This window comes from Drosophila simulans, chromosome X (genome assembly GCF_016746395.2).
Source record: "Drosophila simulans strain w501 chromosome X, Prin_Dsim_3.1, whole genome shotgun sequence".
Lineage (NCBI taxonomy): Eukaryota > Metazoa > Arthropoda > Insecta > Diptera > Drosophilidae > Drosophila > Drosophila simulans.
Window position 1 is genome coordinate 9045533 of NC_052525.2, and position 21673 is coordinate 9067205.

Below are 21673 nucleotides of genomic sequence, written 5' to 3' on the forward strand. Positions count from 1 at the left end.
ATGTTTTGCTGGAAGAGGGGGGATGGTGGGTTGTTTGGTGGGGGCTTTCGTTCTGAAGAGAACATAAAGTAGAGTTTTCAGGCATCGCATGGCCAGCATTTTCTGCTCCATGCCGTGCGCTTTGACTGCATCTAATGACACTAATAAAGTTGCCCACTGATGATAATCTGTCTCTGGCACTCCACTCTGGCCACCGCCTCCTCATCCCCAACAGGATCTCCAGGAGCGGGTCCAAGACCAGTGGCAGTGGCACAAGCGGAGGAAGCGGTGGAAGCGGTGGAAGAGGCAGAAACAGCAGGATATGACTATAAAAGATATCCAAGCAACGGGCGAAATAAGCTCGAATAATACACAAGATTCGCGAGCAAATAGAATTATCCATTTAGCACGACTGCTTGATGCCCTTCGCATGAATCAGCTTTCAAATCACGCTTCTTTTTTTTTTAAATAAGCTGTAGTAAATGGAAATGTGTACATAACATACGATTATACAAATAATAAGTCAGCAAGAGGGAGTATCATGCGTCGATAAATATTTATTTTTATTTCTTTTATTAAACAAAAATTCATGTGAAATGGATGGACTTTCGAAATTAGCACAGAAATCGATGGAATCGTATCCCTTATTTTTTAAAGAGACTAATCGCACTTACTCGCAGGGAACCCTTCAATAAATCCCAGCATAATACTCAGGAGAACTCAAAACCTGCAAATTGATTGATCCCCAGATATGCAAAAATAAGCTCACCTAGCACTCTACAAATAACTGGGGTGGTTGGTTGATAAAAAAAAAAAAAAGAAAAAAGTTGGGGATACAACAAAGTTAAGCTGCTTGCAGCACTCAATTCGAAGCAGCTTTTTGCCCCATTGCAAGTCGGGCCAATAAATCTGCTCACCTTATCGCAGGTGACTCCGTTGTCTGCCACACCCGATCATATATATATATATATATATAGTTAGTGGGGTTCGTCGTCTTCGGTTTTGTTTGGCTGAATTTTCGGGGGGTTGGTGCAGAACAATTTCAAGGTGCACTGACTGTAACAAATATCTTCATTTAACTTCCTTCTTTGGTTTTATTTTTTTGTTATTTTGGTAGGTTTCTTTTTTTTTAGGGAGCGCTGGAACATCTGGAGGTCCTGCAGCTGCTCGAGGTCCTGCGCCAGCACCGTTATTTACATTTTATGGCACACAAATTTTTTAGCTCGACGACCAACTGAAGCTGATGGCTAATTTAAGTTTGCTTTATTCGCTGGCCCCGGCTTTCTTGTTTAGGCAAATATTTATGATCGACTTTTATTTGGCACTCGGGGCAAGGTCGCCGCCTCGCTTCTCGCTTCTCGCCTCTCGTTTTCAGTTAGCTGTTTACAGGCTTCCAGTTTCCAGTTTGCAGCTTTCGAGCTTCTTCGCTTTCTGGCTTTTGACATTTTTGTTGTTGCGTTTTTCGGGGGTTTTTCGCCCCAGCAAGTTTGCCAAAGTTCATTGTGGTTAGTTGGCTCTTCGCTCCACGCCTCCATGTTGTTGCACACACAAATTTGTTGCCATTGTTGCTGCACTCTCTGGTATCAGCCACAGTTGTGATTATGTCTATAAGTTTGCCCAGTACTATTTTGAGTACCTATCAGCAGCAGAAAATTGTGGGTGTTCTGTGCCCCAGACGGTTGCAAGATGTGACTAATGAGTGTGGTGACCATTTCTGCTTGATAAGTTAGGATTTGGTCACATGTTTATGCAAAATGCTATCGATTGCAGCGCTTGCTTGTATAGAATATAGAATTCAACGTTATTTATGAAATTATCCTATGACAAATAACTTGAAAACAATACAAATAAGAGGTTCTATTGGTTTGCAGCAGTAAATATTTACACAAAATCATAAACTTTCAATTTTCATTAAATCACGTTCGGACTATTTAATCTGAGAACGTGCCAGTCGCTCGAAAAGAACTTGCAAAACAAAATATGTCTAAGTAGCAGGTAAATAATATTCGATTATTTTCACCCATCATATACTTTATTTTTTCTTTTTAATGGCAAGGGCATTTCCAGGGACCCGCAAAAGCATTGCGAACGGTGAAACTTTTAGTTGACCAACTTTTTGGGTACGACATTGCTGTCCCACTCTGTTTTGGCATGTTACTTTCTGCTTTTCGGTACTTTTAATTTGTGTGTAAACCGATGCAAACCAATATTTGAACTTTTGCCATGGCTCTGAGCCGAAAGCGAACCGTACCGAAGCGAACCCAAATGTCAGCTCATTCATTAACTTGCGCAAAGGTTTCCAAGTCTCGTCTTCCCTGCTCGTTTCCATTATTCCATCGGACAGTAATTCAAATCCAAATGGCAAGCCACCATAGTTCAGATTGTGTCTCTCACCCCCGAAAACACGTACGTGTATGTAATAAGTACTATATAGCGTGGCGTCCGACCGGAAAATATATTCAATTACAAGCTCCACAAAGTTTGTGACATCGAAAATGTGCTAACAAGGCAAAGGGTTCTAATTAAAATCGGTGGATAGGGGTTAAAGTTGCATCGATAGATCCGATAACAGGTGACAATGCAACTGTGGCTTTGCGACTTACAAAAAAGTTTCGATTGCATAAACTTTCGTTGGAAATTTGGCTTAAACAAACACTATTCGGCTTATAGTAAAAGATTTGCAGTTCAATTGAACTCGTTTGTTTAATGATATATGTTGGCTGTACATCTATTAACAATATTTTTTGTACACCTCGATTTTCATTTATGTTATTAACTTACGCTTCTCATTGAACTCAAGTTAACCAACGCAACCATCAATTGATTGGCAGTTTTCATTAACCCACAAACAATGCCATTGACTTATTGAAAAACTAATGATAGCCTATTGGCATTAAAACCAATCTGGCCAATAAGACACTAGATTTAAAGCGAGACTATTGATTGATTAAGGCTGACTTGAAAACTGCTACTGAAATCTCTCAACTAGCAAAACGCATTAGTCATCTTTTGAGAACTCACAGCCTCTGATAATGATATCATTATTGACTTTGCTAGCAAAAAAAAACAATAGAATCTATTGATTTCTGGGAAGATCTCGACTTTGACACATCAAAGACTCACAATTTCTTTTCTTTTTATCGATTGGAGCTTGTGGGATAGCCGAAAATAATTATACCCGAATTATCATTTCCATTAGAAGTATTTGGCCCAACTTCGCGGGCCGCCAACAATTAAAGCCACGGCGAAATGAAATAAAATTAGCATAAGCCATTCACATGACTGGGTTCGAAGCCGCTTCTCTTTTTTTTTTTGTAAACTTTTTTTTTTTTTTTTGCAGGGGAATAAGAAATAAGAATAACAACAAGCGTCAAAGCCACGTATCCACTACAGATGCTCAACAACTTTAGCAACATTTCAAGATTTCTAATTTTTATTTGCCTCGCCGCAGTTGTTGGTGTTGTTTCTAATTAAGTTTGCCGTAGTGCTTGGATTTTTTCTCTCAACTTTTTATATCTGTTTTTTATTTTTTTTTTTTCTTTGTTTCTGAAGCCTCGAGACCTGTTTTTATGGAACCTGGGCACCCCCCGCAAAATGACCAAATGGAGGGCAAAGAGGGAAAAACTGGAATAATTCTGGGCTCGGGGGAATTTCTACTTAAGCATCTAAGCATCTATACATACATAAAGGTATATATGGGATTCGATTGTATCAACATTATTTGCAAATTGTGGCTTTTAATAATTAGCAAATAAATTATCGGTATAGAATAGAGTATTCCACGAAAACAATCTGACGGATACTTCACGTGAGTATCTGATCATCATCACCCCGAGTGCAGTTGTTAATTAATAAAAAAACTTAATTATCTGCTGCCCCTTGAGAAGTTATATTATTCAAACGGAACTGGCTTTTTAATAGAAAATAAATTATCGTTGACTGGGGTCATTCGAATTGGTTGACCAATGTGTTGAAAGCGCAGTTGCAATTTTTAGTTCCTCCTAGCTTTGTCAATAATATTTTCATCGCAATATTCATTTTTAAAATAAAAGTTTGGCCAGCGCACTAGTCTGAATTATAACCTTTATTCCGGCATTTCAGGGTCACAAGCAAAAATGGAGAGAATATAAGACACCACAAGAAATACAGACAATTTGAACATAAATCAAATTTCGTTTGCAAAATAAAATGTTGCCCAAGTTCGAGGTCAGAAGATTGAAAGCAAATAACTCGTACCTTTCAATTATGAATGTTTCAAATTAATCTTGCTAATCTTTTCGGTACGTCCTCATAATTATTTTTCACTACGAAAACGAAAAAAGGGGGGCTTTCTCGAAAATTATCTCCGGTATCTGTCTGCTTGAAAATGTCGCTCACGTTTCGGCAATTTGTTTTCAAATTTCTCTTGCTTATTTATTTTTCCCCCAAAAAAACAAAAAAAAACCCAAGCCGAATGGAACTCTCCTGTTCCTTGGAAAAACAAACAAGAGCTCTGTTTAATTTCGGTACGACCGAAAGCTTGGGCTATGATCTCATCGAATTCAAGGCCTAAGCACAAACCGCAAGATAAATAAATAAATAAAATAAAAAAATAAGACACGAAACATATCGCCGATAATTGCAATACACAAAAATCAGCACGTTCTCGTAAACTGAAATTTAAGCGATGTGCTGTTGCTGTGCCGTTGATTAACCGATGGAAATCAGCTACGGAAGCGGAAAGCGGCCCAAACTTGATTAGCATTTTTGGTGCCCAAATCATCGCAGGCATTGGTGCAGATATGGCTGCGACAGTGTTGCAATTGTAACTGCAATTAAAATGCAATTGTTCAAGAGCGATTCGACACACCCGTACTAAACAAAAAATTCCACAGCACAATCGAGTTTGAATTGGTTTGAATCGGTGCATTTCTATGCCCAATGACGGTTTACATTTTTTTTTTTTTTTTCACTTCTGTAATACACTTGAAACAAAAGCTGTTCACACATGAACACGAATATATTTAAAGACTTACAATTTTGGGCTCCGTTCATATCTTATGTAAATGAATCGAGAGCGATAAATTATATTTAGGATTTTGTTATCTAAGGCGACATGGGTGCATTGCTCAAAAACATGTAATTTAAGTGCACACTACATGAGTCAGTCACTTGAGATCGTTCCCCGCCTCCTAAAATAGTCCCTTAGTGGGAGACCACAGATAAGGTCCTCGCCGCTCAAGATAGGCAGATGTGCCCGAGCGTGGGACCTCGATAAGGCGGGGACTATTTACTTAGGCCTCTGCGTAGGCCATTTACTTTAAGATGCGATTCTCATGTCACCTAGTTAAACCGAAGATATTTCCAAATAAAATCAGTTTTCTTACAAAAACTCAACGAGTAAAGTCTTCTTATTTGGGATTTTACATTTGGTCAATCGAGCCTTTAATCGACTCTGCAGTTTCCCCCTACCAAAGGTAAGGAACTCAGAGAAAGGCCAGCTCCTTTAAGCATCTTACAGCTAAAGGTAGCAAAAATAAGTGACTCTTGTTTCCCCCTACCAAAGGTAAGGAACAGAGTATAAATATAAAAAGCAAAAAGATACAAAAGAATCTTTTATGTTTTAAAACAAGCACCTTATAGTCTATAGCTAAAGGTTGCTTTGTGTACCATTATAAATTGTGGTAAGGCGTGCTTGAGGCCATACATCAGCAATTGTGAAATTAAAAAGTGCATAACAAAAGTGCCTTATAAATGCTCTAATAGCATTAAATCAGCTCATAAATAGAGTGCAGTGTATATGCCATAAGAGCATAAATTAAATAAAAAGTGCCTGAAAACAGTGCCTTATAAATGCTCTAATAGCATTAAATCAGCTCATAAATAGAGTGCAGTGTATATGCCAAAAGAGCATAAATGCCGAAATAAATGGCTAAAAAACAAAAAATCTGACTGGACTACAAAAATAATAAAACGTGCCAAATAAAAAAAAAAAAATCATCTTTAAACATCGACGGAGCCTTAAAGAAGAGAAGGAAGTCAAATTCAAAGGAGCCTCTACCAGCAGCAGAAGCAGCAACAACAGCAGCAGCAGAAGCAGCAACAGCAGTAGCAACAGCAGCAACAACAGCAGCAACAGCAGCAGCAACAACAACGACATCAGCTAAGTCAAAACAAGAATTTTCTGTTTATCCAAACACACATATATATAATACATATACACGTACTATATATATTAAGAAATTACAAAAAATTTTCAAAATGATGTCAGAAAAGACTATTCAATTCCTTAAGAAGCAGTCCGAAATTATTTTGGAAATTAGAAAGTTGGAAGTAAAACCAACATTAACAGATGTAGAAATTCTAAAATTAAATGAGCTTCAAAAATGTTTCATTGCTAATCATAGCAATTTGTTAAAGATCGGCGTTGTCGATCATGAATATTTTAACGCGAAGCAGTATGATTTAATAATGATGGTGTTAGAAAAAATTAAAAATAAAAATGAAAAAATTAAGGGCGAGTCGGTAGAAAACACTTTCCCTAAATCAAACACTGTCCCTAAATCAAACCCTCCCCCTACATTAAACCTTGAAATGTGTGGTCACCCTGAAAAAGAGGGTATAGCACAAAACAACGCTTTAAAAGTAGAGCAGGCATTTCGAAATAATGTTGGCCAATTTCGAGTATATCTAGAAGATACGTCTAAACTAATAGACAGTAGTCCAGATTTCCTTAAAATAAGGAAAAATAAAATTGAATTTTTATGGCATAAAATAGATAACCTGATTGAACAGGTGAATAGTCATTTTGAGAGCTCGCTATTCGAAGAAGAAATTAGCGAACTTGAATTTGACAAACAAAATATTCTTACAGCCATTAATAGTCGACTCAGTGGCACAATAAATAAAGCTGAAATGTCGACGGTTGTTAAGGCGGAGGAGTTACCAACCCTGCCTAAAATACAGATTCCCACTTTCTTTGGTGATTCCAAAGAATGGGATCTTTTTAATGAACTCTTTACAGAGCTCATACATGTGAGAGAGGATCTCAGTCCTTCTCTCAAATTTAATTATCTAAAGTCAGCATTAAAAGGAGAAGCCAGAAATGTGGTTACTCATTTACTGCTCGGCTCTGGAGAAAATTATGAAGCCACTTGGGAGTTTTTGACCAAGCGATATGAGAATAAAAGAAACATATTCTCAGATCATATGAATAGGCTTATGGATATGCCAAATTTAAATTTAGAATCCAATAAGCAAATAAAGACATTTATTGACACGATTAACGAGTCAATTTATATTATAAAATTAAAGGCACAATTACCAGAAGATGTGGATGCAATTTTCGCTCACATAATTCTTCGGAAATTCAATAAAGAATCACTCAATTTATATGAAAGCCATGTTAAAAAGACAAAAGAAATACAGGCACTTTCTGATGTCATGGACTTTTTAGAGCAAAGGCTCAATTCTATATCATCATTCTCACAGGAAGTAAAACCTGTAAAGAAAATGATTAATAATAACAAGAATAAAAATTATAGTGACAATTGTGCATATTGCAAACTACCAGGGCATTATTTAATTCAATGCCATAAATTTAAAATAATGAATCCAGCAGAACGGTCTGACTGGGTAAGAAAAAATGGGATTTGCCTAAGATGTCTGAGGCATCCGTTTGGTAAAAAATGTATAAGCGAGCAGCTTTGTTCGACTTGTCGTAAACCTCACCACACGTTACTTCACTTTGCAGGTCATAATCCAGAAAAAGTGAATACGTGTAGAACAACAGGTCAAGCCTTGTTGGCCACGGCCTTGATTCAAGTAAAGTCGAGGTATGGAGGCTTTGAACAATTAAGAGCATTGATTGATAGTGGCTCTCAAAGCACAATTATTTCAGAAGAGTCTGCACAGATTCTAAAATTGAAAAAATTTCGGTCTCATACTGAAATAAGTGGAGTATCTTCCACAGGAACGTGCATCTCCAAGCACAAAGCGGTTATTTCGATAAGAAATTCTCCGAAAAATTTAGAAATTGAAGCAATTATTCTCCCAAAACTTATGAAGGCACTTCCAGTCAACACGATTAATGTTGATCAGAAAAAATGGAAGAACTTTAAATTAGCCGACCCCGATTTTAATAAACCGGGTCGCATTGATCTAATCATTGGAGCAGACGTATATACTCACATTCTGCAAAATGGAGTTATAAAAATAGACGGTCTCCTTGGGCAAAAAACTGATTTCGGGTGGATAGTTTCTGGATGTAAAAAATCCAAAGGAAAAGAAACCATTGTAGCCACAACAATAGAAATAAAAGAGTTAGATCGCTACTGGGAAGTGGAAGAAGAAGAAAAAGATGATATCGAGTCTGAAATCTGTGAAAATAAATTTATCAAAACGACAAAAAAAGATTCAGATGGGCGATACATTGTGTCAATTCCATTCAAGGAGGATGTCACCTTAGGAGATTCAAAGAAACAAGCGATAGCTCGTTACATGAATCTGGAGAAAAAACTAAAAAGAAATGAAAAACTTAAGGTTGACTACACTAAATTCATGAATGAATACATGGATTTAGGACACATGATTGAAGTGAGTGATGAAGGCAAATATTTTTTACCGCACCAGGCAGTGATTAGAGATTCAAGCCTTACGACCAAATTGAGAGTAGTTTTTGATGCTTCAGCAAAAACTACGAATAACAAAAGTTTGAACGACATAATGTGGGTTGGGCCACGAGTTCAAAAAGATATTTTTGACATTATTATTAAATGGAGAAAATGGGAATTTGTTGTTTCGGCAGACATTGAAAAGATGTACCGACAAATTAAAATAGATAATAATGATCAAAAATATCAATATATTTTATGGAGAAATTCTCCAAAAGAAAAAATTAAAACATATAAATTAACCACAGTCACTTACGGAACTGCATCTGCACCATATTTGGCTACCAGGGTTCTGGTAGATATTGCAGATAAATGTAAAAACCAAGTTATTAGTGCAATAATTAGGAATGATTTCTATATGGATGACCTAATGACTGGAGCTGATTCGGTAGAAGAAGCTAATAAATTAATAACATTAATTCTCCATGAATTGCAGAAAGTTGGATTCAACTTAAGGAAATGGATTTCCAACAATTCCAAAATATTAACCACTGTGGAGGACACAGGGGACAATAAGGTTCTCAATATTATCGAAAATGAATGTGTTAAAACTTTAGGACTAAAATGGGAACCTCAAAATGATTTATTTAAGTTCAGCGTAAATTGTAATGATGAATCAAAAAATATAAATAAGCGCGTTGTGTTATCAACGCTAGCAAAAATATTTGATCCGTTAGGATGGTTGGCACCAGTCACGGTTTCAGGAAAACTTTTTATTCAAAAACTTTGGATAAATAAAAGTGAATGGGATCAGGAATTATCCATAGAAGATAAAAATTATTGGGAAAAATATAAAGAAAATTTATTATTGTTAGAGAATATTCGAATCCCAAGGTGGATTAATTCAAACAGTTCTTCAGTCATTCAGATTCACGGATTTGCGGACGCCTCCGAAAAAGCATATGCTGCAGTAGTCTATGCTAAAGTAGGACCTCATGTTAATATAATAGCTAGCAAAAGTAGAGTCAACCCTATAAAAAATAGGAAGACAATTCCCAAACTCGAGCTGTGTGCAGCTCACCTGCTTAGTGAATTAATCCAAAGACTAAAAGGATCAATTGACAATATAATGGAGATCTATGCTTGGAGTGATTCCACGATTACCTTAGCATGGATTAACAGTGGTCAAAGTAAGATCAAATTTATAAAAAGAAGAACGGATGACATTCGGAAATTAAAAAATACTGAATGGAATCATGTTAAGTCAGAGGATAATCCAGCAGATTTAGCATCCAGGGGAGTGGATTCTAACCAGTTGATCAACTGTGATTTTTGGTGGAAAGGTCCGAAATGGCTAGCAGACCCAAAAGAACTTTGGCCTCGGCAGCAGTCTGTAGAAGAACCTGTCTTAATAAATACGGTATTAAATGACAAAATAGATGATCCTATTTACGAATTAATAGAAAGGTATTCCAGTATAGAAAAACTTATACGTATAATAGCATACATAAATAGATTCGTGCAGATGAAAACAAGAAATAAAGCCTATTCATCAATTATTTCAGTAAAGGAGATAAGAATAGCGGAAACAGTTGTTATTAAGAAACAACAAGAATACCAGTTTAGGCAAGAGATAAAGTGCCTTAAAATCAAAAAGGAAATCAAGACAAATAATAAAATATTGTCATTGAATCCATTTTTGGACAAGGATGGGGTTCTAAGAGTTGGAGGAAGATTGCAAAATTCCAATGCAGAATTTAATGTTAAACATCCAATCATTTTAGAAAAATGCCACCTAACAAGCTTATTAATAAAAAATGCTCATAAGGAAACATTGCATGGAGGGATAAACCTAATGCGAAACTATATCCAAAGAAAGTATTGGATTTTCGGGTTGAAAAATTCGTTGAAAAAGTATTTAAGAGAATGTGTAACGTGTGCAAGGTATAAACAAAATACAGCTCAGCAAATAATGGGTAACTTGCCAAAATATAGAGTGACGATGACATTCCCGTTTCTTAATACTGGAATAGATTACGCAGGTCCTTATTATGTTAAATGTTCAAAAAATCGTGGCCAAAAAACATTTAAAGGATACGTTGCTGTATTCGTTTGCATGGCCACCAAAGCCATACACTTAGAAATGGTAAGCGATCTAACTTCAGACGCATTTTTAGCAGCACTCAGAAGATTTATTGCTAGACGGGGAAAATGTTCCAATATCTATTCAGACAACGGAACAAATTTTGTAGGAGCTGCAAGAAAATTAGATCAAGAGTTATTTAATGCAATACAAGAAAATATAACGATTGCAGCGCAGCTTGAAAAGGACAGGATTGATTGGCATTTTATTCCCCCGGCAGGACCTCACTTCGGAGGTATTTGGGAAGCTGGAGTTAAGTCAATGAAATACCATTTAAAGCGTATAATCGGCGACACTATTTTGACTTACGAAGAAATGTCAACTCTTTTATGTCAAATAGAAGCATGCTTAAATTCAAGGCCATTATACACTATAGTTAGTGAGAAGGACCAACAAGAAGTTTTAACACCAGGTCATTTTTTAATTGGAAGACCACCTTTAGAAATAGTCGAACCAATGGAAGATGAAAAAATCGGAAATTTGGATAGGTGGAGACTTATCCAAAAAATGAAGAAAGATTTCTGGGTTAAGTGGAAAAGTGAATATTTGCATACGCTCCAGCAAAGGAATAAATGGAAAAAGGAAATTCCTAATATAGAAGAAGGGCAAATAGTTTTATTAAAGGATGAGAATTGTCATCCTGCAAGATGGCCTTTAGGAAAGGTGGAAAAGGTGCATAAGGGGAATGATGATAAGGTCCGAGTGGCTAAAGTAAAGATGCAGGAAGGATATATCACTAGACCCATTACTAAAATTTGTCCCTTGGAAGGAATAAAGTCTGTTGACAAAAATGAGGCTGACCAAGAGCCAAAAAGACGAACTAGAGCGACATCGGGAATGTCCAAGATCGGAATCATTATGGCAATGTTGTTGTTTGTGTTAAGTTGTCAAGTTTCTAGCGCATTACCTAAAGATATAGCACCAAGATATTCTATAGACAAAATAAATAAAACCTCAGCAATATATCTAGACCCGCTAGGAGATGTTGAGATTGTGAGTACTTCTTGGAATTTGGTTATCTATTATAAAATGGATCCATATTTTAAAATGTTAACAGCCAGGGGTTTATTCATCGACGATAAATTGATCATTAGTGCAAAAGTGCCTCTGTTTAGCAGGCATCCATCCAAATTGTTCAGGCTTATTCCGGTGCCAATTCGAAATGAAGATCGGATAATAATGGTGCATACAACGTCCGAATATTTAATTTATAATTTTGAGATAGATTCCTATCACATAATGACGGAAGCCACATTAAATCAATGTCAGAAATGGCAATTAAATAAGAGAATATGCAAAGGAAGTTGGCCCTGGAATTCAGCGAATGATAATGCATGTGAGATTCAGCCTCTAAAGCCAGATAAAGCGGCGAACTGCATCTATAAAACAGTAGTCGACTCTAAAAGTTACTGGGTAGAGTTAGAAAAGAAAAGTAGTTGGTTGTTTAAGGTTCCTGAGAATTCAAAAGTCCGTCTGCAATGTACTGGCTCTCAAATTGAATTGTTTGATTTGCCTCAGCAAGGAGTTTTAAGCATTGCGCCATATTGCACGGCAAGAACCGACGATAAAATTCTAGTTGCCCACCATAACATTCAGTCCGAAAGTGAAGAATTATTATCAACACCTTATATAGGAGAAGTTAGTGAAGTGCCGAAGATTATTTGGGATCCGCTGAAACTATCAATATTAAATCATACTGAGGAATTTGAACGATTGAATAATGAAATTAAATTTATGAAAGAGAACCATCAAAAATTGAAAGATTTACATTTCCATCATACTTCCGGACATGCTGGATTAATTATTGCTTTAATACTAATGATAGTATTAATAATATATTTCATACGGAAATGTGCTGTGCAACAAAGAATGCAAGCAATAACCTTTGCAGGTCCGTTGCCAGTACTATAAATATCAATAGTAAATAAACAATAAAATAATATAACAAATAAAAATATACAGTCCACTATATCGTTGTTTAATAGAAAATGTACTTCTACATAGAAAAAGCAAAATGTTTAAAATAAGTTAATTGAGTACAAATTGTTGAATTAAAAATAATATAAACCATAATTGTAATCCAATAAAATTAAAAGCCAGAAAAACTAGGCCCATTGAAATCTTAGTTGCAAAATAAATGAACATATATCAAATAAATACAGTCCACTGCTGTTATAAATGCAACTAATATACTAATGTACATCTCAGCTTTGCTGGCCCTTTGGCAGAATGTTCACACATGAACACGAATATATTTAAAGACTTACAATTTTGGGCTCCGTTCATATCTTATGTAAATGAATCGAGAGCGATAAATTATATTTAGGATTTTGTTATCTAAGGCGACATGGGTGCATTGCTCAAAAACATGTAATTTAAGTGCACACTACATGAGTCAGTCACTTGAGATCGTTCCCCGCCTCCTAAAATAGTCCCTTAGTGGGAGACCACAGATAAGGTCCTCGCCGCTCAAGATAGGCAGATGTGCCCGAGCGTGGGACCTCGATAAGGCGGGGACTATTTACTTAGGCCTCTGCGTAGGCCATTTACTTTAAGATGCGATTCTCATGTCACCTAGTTAAACCGAAGATATTTCCAAATAAAATCAGTTTTCTTACAAAAACTCAACGAGTAAAGTCTTCTTATTTGGGATTTTACAAAAGCAAAAGCGAGCTTAGGAATGATAATAAATGTCATATCACCACAAGAGCATTATGTGCAACTCTCTCCGTGCGCAAACAAATCAATTACCCCTTTAACGACGCTAATGTCCAATTAAATCGAATTAATTAGGCCATTTATTCAAAGTACATATTATCGTGCAGCGATGCCAATTATTGATCGGATTTCTCTATTTCTCTAGGTGCATTTAGCCAATGCAAACAGGACTAAAAAAAAAAAAGACTTTCATGCAGATTACCTGCGCCTGCCCACCTGTCAATGGCATTTGCATATGGATTTGGGACTTGTGAGCGGCAGCCCCTCAATCGGCACCCCCCAAGACCCCCCGATATCCTTCGGTTATCCCGAATAGTTCCACATATGTTGGTTGGCATTGCAATTTGTCAACATGACAAATACCAAAAAACTGCAGTCGAGTTGAGTTCCGGACGGACAAAAGGACAGGTGGAATAGTATGGGGCGGAGTGGGGCTCCAAGTGAGACAGGCAGGCATCAAGTAGCGGCATCGTCTGATTGGCGAACGTTTGCTAAATGTATGCATGAAAAATGCATTAGAGCCGCCGCAGAAACAGAAGAGCAGCACGAGAGTACGAGGGGTCAGGGGTCGGGGTGCGGGCGAAATCGGTGTATTGAGGGTATCCGGCTCGTAGGACCAAATACAACAAGTAGCTGGGTTACAATGCAACTTTAGCAAACGAAAGGTACCCATTAATTGAGAAATATTATTTAGATGGCAAAGACTTTAGCCTTTTAGAATTTTAGACTTTAGATTTATTGACACATACTTTAAATGCCTCACAAATTTGCCAACTTTCTTGAATTTTCAAAAACAGAAATGACATAGCTTAATAGAGTTGCCAGACAATGGAATCTTACCAATATGCCCCCCTATCACTTTCAACAGGGTAATAGCCGAGTTTATGGTGCACAGACGACATCCTAATGATGACATGCCACACGGAACAACAAGAGGAGACGATGATGATGCTCCTGGTGCTGCAGCTCCTTCTGCTTCTTCCACTGCAGCAGCATTTCAATTGCCATCAGGGTTTGGAAATGCATTAGAATCGAGAAGGCTGAGCCTCCTTCGAAGCTTGGTGGCTGCAGGTACTTCCCGGCAGCTTTTCCGGCCCCAAAAAGGGGCCGTGACTCCTGCCATGTGAAGTGAGCGAGAAACAATTGAGTAAGTAGGTCTGTTATGGAGACCCATTCGATATACAAAGATGGGCTGCCTGGTTCTGGGTCTTTGTGTAAGGCTTCCGGAACAGAGTAATTATCCATTGTGTCAAATTAATTGCATCCCCTGATCATTAATAATATTCCAAAAATGTTGCTCTTCACCATAGCAAATATTTCTTGGTTTCATTTTATACATCTCCTTTTAAAGTTTGCTCGTTGAATATTATGGCCACGTCCCTTGTTAAAAAGTCGTTCGTTTCTCCTTCATCTTTCTTAATCTCTTCCACCTCGCACACATCTCCTCTTCAGATCTGAATTTTCCAGAGACTCCGAAAAGTTCTAAGTTAAATTTAGCCAGGCATTCATCAGTCTCCAGCCTCCCTGCACTGAGAAAATATTGTCGAACCTTACAGTTACAGCCTATTGTTGCAAAGAATTATTTCTTTTACACAGCTAAGAAAATATCAACTATATAAATATATTATTATTTCCAGATTGTTCAAGTTTTAGGTTTGCATATTTAATATGCATTTCAATCTAAGAACGTTTCCAATTTTGGCTTTGTGTACCCCGTCGACGTATCTTTTGTGCTTTGTTTGGGTTTTTGTGATAAGCGGGACCCGCTGAGCTTCGTAAACTGCCGCAAATTTAAACGAGATAAATGCTGCCTAATTGCACACAGAAATGAAACTAAATACGGCGGGCGGTGGGTGGTGGGTGAAATTTTCCGGGCGAAAGTCGCCGTGTGGGTGGCGACTTTTCAAGCGGGTGGGGCGGTAGATGGTACATCAAATTATAAACGAAAGTTCTCAAACAATTTAATCAGCGGCAACAAACAACAAAAACATTTCACACACACACATGCGCATAGTGCGAACGAAAGGGCAGATATCAAAGGAGGACAGCAAGATGCTGGCTCCCCCCGAAAAAAATGCTGTAAGATCTGGTTCTAAATGCATTGCCATCGGAAAGGGACGGCGAAACAAGCAAAGGCAATGATACAGAACGAAAGGGGGAAAATCAGTTAGTTCCTGGCGGCGTCAAAGGGTCGGAAAACCCGTAGGGGGTGGCCAAAGTGGAAAGCGCAGAAAACGCAGTCCAACAACAAGCTAGTTGATGAGCGCAAGGGGAATCCCACTAAAGTTACAAGAAGAACAAAACTCAGCAAGAAGACAACCACATATTAGAAAGAGCCTTTAAGAAGCGACTTTGGGATACCTTTATACTATAAGATGTTAAATATTTGAAAGGATTTAAAGGATACGCATATCCAGAAGCTTAAAAATCTACCCATTATAAATGGCTTCTGGAAATCGTTCTACAGCTGTTAATAAAATCTTGTATTGGTGTGAAAAATATTTACTGATTAGTATTCGGTACTCATTAATATATTTAGCCTTGACCAGTTCCATGTGGAAAATTCGAGTTGGATAGCTTTAAAAAGAGTTTTTTTCTTAAGAAGCACAGTGTTTATATATTCGGTAGCTCTGAAAAATACTGCATACCAAAACTGGCTAATTGAATACGTTCAGAGCCCGAGTTACAGATGGTACAGAAAATACCAGAGAGTGCCAGTTAGTGCTGTTGGAGGGGGGCGGGGGGTCGTGTGTGGGGGGTTGGGACAACTTAATTTACCGCTCGACCGGCAAGAGACAGCTTCTTCTTTTTCTGGTTCACATGTCTTCGTTTGCCTAAAAAAATTTCAAACGATTTTCTTCGGTGGTTTTCCACATTTTTGTGTGTGCAACGTAACACGTTTTCCAATTAAAATTACAAGAAAATTGTTTTTCTTTTTCTGATTTTCTGGTTGTTATTGTTTTTGCTTACCTGTCGCTGGCAAAAAGAAGAGCGTAATCCAGACAGTGAGCGAGAGAACGAGCGTGAGCGAGAGAGCAGCAGCGTGCGAGAGAGAGCAAAAATCCTTGTGCTGGCACTTTTCTTTAAAATTTTCTTAATAGATCCTTTTGTTGTTGCATTCTTCTTGTTGTTGTTGGTGGCAGGCCAAGACAACAGGTAAAATAGAGAAAATATGGGAAAAACAGAACCAAAACAGAAACACCGAAAACGAAACAGGCAAAAGGGCAAACACAAAAACAGAAAATAAAGAAAACAAAACACAAACTTTGTCAGCACTTGAAAAAAAATCGTTTTCGTTTCTAATTTTCTCTTTGTTGAACGCGCGCCATTTTTCTTCTTGCCTTTCTTCGAGAAGGTTTTTTCTTAAATAGACTCTTTTGTAATTATTTAAATTAAATTGCTGTTGTTTTTTATTTTGCTGGCGAGAGCCGCGGTTTTCGAACTGCGACGGCGCGCCTTTGGAAACCAACTGAAAAAAAAAACACAGCAATCAGAGAGCGAGAGAGGATGAGAGAAAGAGCGAGAGAGAGAGCGGCGACGTCAGCGCGAGACACGTATGTCGTTTAAGTCTTTCGTTTTGGTCGTTCTTGTTCTTGCTGCTGCTGCGTTGGCGCAAGCGAGAGAGAGAGAGGGAGAGAGAGAGCTGAATTTCAGGTGTGGCAACCGGCAAAATCACAAAAAAAAATCTTATTTTATCCAAGTACACAAGAGACAGAGCGAGCGATGGAACGACACGGGGCGAAACATCATTATGACCTGTCCAGAACTTAATGAGAACAGAGTTTTACATATGAAGACTACTTGTTTCTGGTTTTTGCATATCGGCTTTCGGCCTATATAGCTTAGAGCTATACTATGTATGCAGGGTTTGGATAACTTGCGCTGAACCTAAGAATAGAACTCCATCAATCGGATTTGAAATAACTAATTAGGAGAATCAGAAAGCCACCAGCAGCACTTTTATCTATTCAAAATGAAAACGTAGCCATAAAATCGTTGGAGTTTCAACTCATGTTAAAGGAACTTAATTAATTTCATTGCCTAATGAAAAAGATAAGTTATCAAAAAATTGACATGGATGAATGGATGATCTTTGAAGTTACACGTGTCACAAGAAATGTGATTTAAAATATTAAAAAAAAAGGTTAAAAAAAAGAATTGGTCTGTTATTATTACACGACTTAAAACGTTTAACATTTATGCAGGTTCCTTTAATCACCACACTACAGAAACTGGAATTTTTGAATAATCCCATTAAAATTGATCTGTGAAAAGATCTCTTGTGGTTTGTAGATTCGTGGTAGATTTGTTATAGATTTGTAATAGTTTAAGGCGCATGGCATGGATCGGATTCTTGGCTCTGTTTCTTCTCTCCTTATCTCTCTCTGGCTCTCTGTTAAAAATCGGGTCGCTGCTTAGTTATTCCGCACAGGTGTGAGTGTGTCTGTAGGTGTGTGCGTGATACCTGTTTGTCCGCACACACACACACGTACACAAACAGAAGAAACAGTCATCATCATCGTCTAAGCCAAGTTGCCTCTTTTCACCTTTCCTTTGGCCATTCAATTCCGCTCTCGCTCTCCCACTCTCCCCCTCTCTTTCTCCACCGCCTTCTTCGGGTGGGAGTGGGAGGGAGAGGGCTAATGTCGCAAGTAGCCGAGATTCGATTCTTCTTCTTCGCTGCCTTTTGAGCTCGCTTCCTAATCCATTAACATTTCTCTATCCCTCTCTCCCTCTCTCCTACTCTCTTTCCCACTCTGTCTCTTTAGCCCTGTCTTCTTCTTCTTCGCCTTCTATGGGTTCGGGTAATTCTTCTTCTATCTTCACCATTAAATGATGACGACGCACTCGCAAGAGAAGAAAAACCCAATAAAAAAAATAAATAAATCCGACTTCAAAGACTTTTATTAAAATTCAATCAATCAATCGCCCAAATGACAGTTCGATCTTCGCAATGATGAATGGATGGTTTTGAATCTAAAATCTTTGCCTTATCACCCGCACTCTCATAATCATGTATCTATTTAAATATGCCATCGCTCGAAAATTTCCATAAATATACATTTTATTATTCCGTTTTTATTTATTTTATTTTGCAAAAGTACGTATGTATGTATATACGATTTTGTATTATCGTATTACCCTATATAAAATAGTCACATAAATACATATATTTATGATTCATGATTTAAAAGTAAATTAAAACACGTTTTAGCAAAATGAAATCATCTTCAAGCAAGATCATACCGTGATTTTGTATACTTCTAGACGAGATCTGATTAAAACGTCAGTGATAAAAGCGTTTTTCTAGACGCCGAAAACCCATCAAAATTGATGACCAATGTTGGTGACAGATATTTTCTTTGTGCGACGTTGGCTATATAAATAATGTGTGTATTTTTTATTTTTGCCACGCTCAACGATCAGCAGCGACAACAATTTAGAAAATTAGTTGCACACTCAACGAAACTCGTTCCATTGGCTTTCTAACCGGCAATGAGGCAAGCAGATCAGCGGTACAGTTAGCGGGGCGGCTAAGGGGGCTTTATTTTCGTAAGGGGGGAGGGGGTTTTCGATGGGGGCTTACAAGGGGGTGGCGAGTGGGCCAACTCTCCCATTACATCTGCATATGTGGCATGCAATTGGATCTGCCTGGCATATTCCAGATTGCCATTCAATTCGAGTTGTGTGGAGTAAGCGAAAAGCGGAGGAAAAAACCGAGAGCCGACATGGTGAATTCTCGAGCGGGGGTAACCAGTTAAAAATGGGAGCTAGAGCTGGCCTCCAGTTGCGGGGGGGATAACTGGCGTGGAATATCTTCGAAATCGCTCGATGTCTCGTATTTACATATATGCATTAACAACCTGGCTACTAGAATTTGCGAATCTTTCAAGTTCCAGAAACCAACAATTTCATAGCTATTATCACATCAGCTGTTAATATATTTAACTACTAAACTAGCAATTTTAAAGCGTATTTGAATATATATAATATTCTGAACTGAAGACACACTTTTGGCTAACACTTCGTGAAATCTTTGAAAACTATTGTTTACTCTCAATAACAGTTTTCAATGAAGTTATCATGCGTGTTTGAACTTGAACTATCATGCTGTCACTTCCGATTTCGTCAATTGTTATCTTTACCATTTTTTTTATTTTTTTTGTTGGCAACACCTCTGGCCAATTTGCTCGCCTGGACTTTTGCAAGCCAGCCAAATTTGCACTCGAAGTGGAAAACTTTCGACTGTGAGTGTTTCGGTCGGTTGTTGTGGCAAATATATAAATTTGTGAAATTGTCAGTGCCACAAGCAGAGATGATTTACCGCCCCGGGGGCTATGCCAGCGACTCATTTATCAAGCAAAAAATAAAGAAACCCGAAAATGAAGAGAGTTCTAAGTTGCGACTGGGAAACTTTCACCGGGTGTCGTTTCAACGCGGTGGAGCAATAAAGGGGGAGCGGGGACTATTTTTTTTTTTTTTTTTTTTGCAACTCGCACTTGAGAATCTCGGCCGGGGAATGGGAAGTCGTAGCAAATCATATTTTTGGCGAGGGCGTGGGCGGTGGGGGTGTGGATTTAGTTGGTCTGGGCTCTCAAAGTCTCTGGGTTTTATCCTGGCCAAGCCGAGTCATAAACAAATACGGTTTGCTGCTGTTTTGTTTACATTCGCAGTGTTTGGAGCCCACCGACCGACGTCTTTTGGCCAGGGGTCTTTTGGTCTCTTGGCCAGACTGGTTTTTCTCCGGCCAAAAAAGGAAGTTGCTCGTAAAGTGGCGAAAGCCGCCAACTGACTGACCCAACAACAAAGTGTGCAAAATAAAAATTGCAAGAAGAAAAATCGTTAAATAAAATAATAAAAGCGCTTTCTTTCTGTCTGCCCCTTTTGTTTTTCGATTTTTGTGTGTGTGTGTGTGTTTTTTTTTGTTTTCTTTCTAATAATTTTTGCGGCCTGCGTTTCTTCGATTCAACTATTTTCCATATTTTTCTATTTGATATTTTGGCAATTGCGATTTTCACTGATTGGTTTTTAATTTTTGCATTTTTCGGTTTCTGGTGGCACAGCAAAAAAAAAGAAGGGAGAAGATCGAAATATTTACCGCCGCACTCACTCGAAAAAAAACTCGAAACACTCAATTGGAATTTAATCGGCAGGTTGGCCTTTCTTTCTTTCTTTCTATCTTTCAGTTTGCTGTTGTTGTCGGCTCCGATATTCTTGTCACTCTGTTCTGGCTGCCCACACGCTGGACGTATCTGTTGTGGGCCTGGGATTCGGGTTCGGATCAGAGTCACTATCGCACTGTCACTACAGTTGGTTACTTATTAGCCGCGCTGGCTGACCGTTCACGACGACGCTCCGCGAGCGACTGACCAGCGGATGCCAGCGCAGCCCACTCGCCGCCCAACCAAAACCGAAGGCATCGAACCTTCGAACCTTCGAACCATCGAACATGTTGCGTTGCAGTCGCGACTCCAGGCAGTGCGACGTCGAACAGAGGCGCAGCTTTTAGTTTAATCAAGGAACTTTTCATCATCGAACCAATTCATTATTATTATTTAGTTCTTATTATTGAGATTATTGTATATACTTAGTATATATTATAAATAAGAGTACTTCTAAAATGCTAGCTTCGAAGTGTACTTTTCTTTGTTGTCTGCTATAGTTTAAATACTATTTATTTACGCTGCATTTCCTATTAGCCCCCGTCTACACCTCTGATGCAACAGCGATTCCATGGCACAGACATGTTCGAGCGTGCAGCATGCTGCATGTTGTGTTTTCATTCGAACAATTGTTGCTGCCACCAGTGCGTGGTGGTTCTAATTGACAGTTTTCCAGAACAACTTGTTGAGTTTATTGTTGTCTTAATGGGGGTGCTTATCTGAACCTGCCCCGCCGCCACTTTTGCTTGCCTCGCGGATTATTGGAGGACAATTCCCCACCCCCTCTCACTCTCGCACTCTTTCTGTCTCACTCTCTGTCCGGGCAAATTGACGATTTGAATATTTACATAAACGATTCTGATTACAATTGAATTTATTATTTAGAGCAGCTACTTAAGCCGCTAAGTCGTTGGGTACATAGGACCACATGCACATACAAACATACACACGTATGTGTATTCATTTGTCGGCTGTCGCTTGACAAATGATACCTTTTCATGGAACTTGTGTTTATTTTGCTTTCTGAAGGCACAATCTGCGGCACGCCGAGAATATTGAGTAAACAATCGGTGCTTGCC

At 38.2% G+C, this 21673-nt stretch overlaps 1 protein-coding gene across 5 annotated transcripts in view; it reads right to left on the reverse strand.

Moving 5' to 3' along the window:
• The window catches only part of LOC6739860 (low-density lipoprotein receptor-related protein 2), a 147667-nt gene extending 126714 nt beyond the window's left edge, over window positions 1-20953 (reverse strand). For 2 of the 5 annotated variants that reach the window (XM_039298001.2, XM_044923682.1), the window contains exon 1: window positions 20543-20952. The gene's annotated coding sequence lies outside the window, so the exon portion shown is untranslated. Of the gene's footprint in view, window positions 1-16401; window positions 16642-20530 lie in introns of those variants that run through there. The other 3 variants (XM_039297999.2, XM_039298000.2, XM_039297998.2) reach the window with 3 other exon arrangements.
• Window positions 20954-21673: the final 720 nt, after the last annotated feature.